The sequence below is a fragment of the Gekko japonicus genome, unplaced genomic scaffold (genome assembly GCF_001447785.1).
Source record: "Gekko japonicus isolate JY-2015 unplaced genomic scaffold, Gekko_japonicus_V1.1 scaffold6498, whole genome shotgun sequence".
NCBI lineage: Eukaryota > Metazoa > Chordata > Lepidosauria > Squamata > Gekkonidae > Gekko > Gekko japonicus.
The window spans coordinates 17,980-19,509 of NW_015169984.1; positions in this window are offsets into that span (position 1 = coordinate 17,980).

Here is a 1,530-nt window from a genome sequence, read left to right on the forward strand (position 1 = left end):
GAAGGAAGGAAGGAAGGAAGGAAGGAAGGAAGGAAGGAAGGAAGGAAGGAAGGAAGGAAGGAAGGAGATTGGCCAAGGAAATCCCCGCTTCCATTTTCCTAAACACAAGGGGGGGGGAATATAACTGAAGAAAGTCACCAGTGTTTCTGAGGCTAATCGGTTACTCGAGAGTAACTAAGAGTGGTCGTTTGAGGAGGGCACCTGCGTCAGTCTGCAGTAGCGGAGCAACATTTGAGCCGAGCAGCCCCTTAAAAGACCCAGCCAAGTCTCCGAGCGCGGAGCTTTCCTCTCTGACAAAGCCAGCTTCGACCAGGAGGGCTGGCTGGCTCCGTCCCTCGGAAAGGGTTGCGAGCTTGCTACTGGACTCGAGTTTTGTTCTAAAAGCAGCAGTAGGGCTGACCCCAAAGCGTGTTGACCCCAAAGCAGTGAGCGTGTTGACCCCAAAGCGTGGTCTCCGGACGACCGGACGTTGCACATGAAACAGGGGCCACACATCCCGGCTGTTCGGCCAACCCCTTCCGCTCGTGGCCAGCCGGTGGAAGGGAGTGGGGTGGGGGTGGGAGTGGAGTAACTTTGGATGTGGAAATAGGATCCCCGCCCCGCCCCCCCAATGGCTGGGAGGCAGCAGGGCAAGCGGGGACAGCTAAGTCGAAGCGACCCCAGAATTCAGTCCTGCGACTTCTGAGCCCCTGTTCTGGGATTTGGGGCAACCCTTCAGTTAGTGGGCTGAGACCCAGAAAGGGGCACGGCTTCTTGTCTGACTGGGAGCCGCTTCGTTCCCTCCTGAAGAAAGGCTCCCTGGACCCAGGCGTTTGCACTCTTGGGTTCACACGGGAAATAAGCAACGCCTCTGAGTTCTCTCTTCTGCCGGCTGCAGTTCGGTCTCGCGTGGGAGCGGCAGAGAACTTCGCTGTGCGACACAAGACCCCTTCCGAGATTCTGAGAGCCCATCTTGGGCCCCAAGGTACAGGTCACCGCGGGGGTCTCTCCTCTGAAGCTCTTGACCCCAGGGGACCGGACCGCCTTTCTCTCCCCCTTCGCATGCTGAAACTGTAACCCGAAACACATCTCCACCCTTTCGAAGTCACTGATTTCAGTGGATTTAGAGGGGCGTGATTCTGCGTAGGACTGCAAGGTTTCAGCGGTATTCCCGAGTCCCCTGAGGTAATCCGGTTCCCTTATCTTTGGAAACGCCAATATATTCTAAATATATGTATGGAATGGGGGGGGGGCGCTTCATATCCGGAACCAGGCTCATTTCCCCCGAACCCGTCTTGTAACGACCCAGACCCTAGATCTGTCATGGTCAGGATCAACGTTCCCTCTAAGCTGTGGAGACTTGTGAGCAAAAATTCTACTTTGTAGGCCAATGGCATTAACGTTCTGAGCAAGCAATTTGGCTACTGCATTAAGTCAGTGTGCTCTGGAGCCATCCTTCCTGAGCTGAGAAAAAAAATCTGTGAGCCAGAGGCTAAAAAACTGTGAGCTAGCTCACACTAACTCAGTTTAGAGGGAACAGTGGTCAGGATT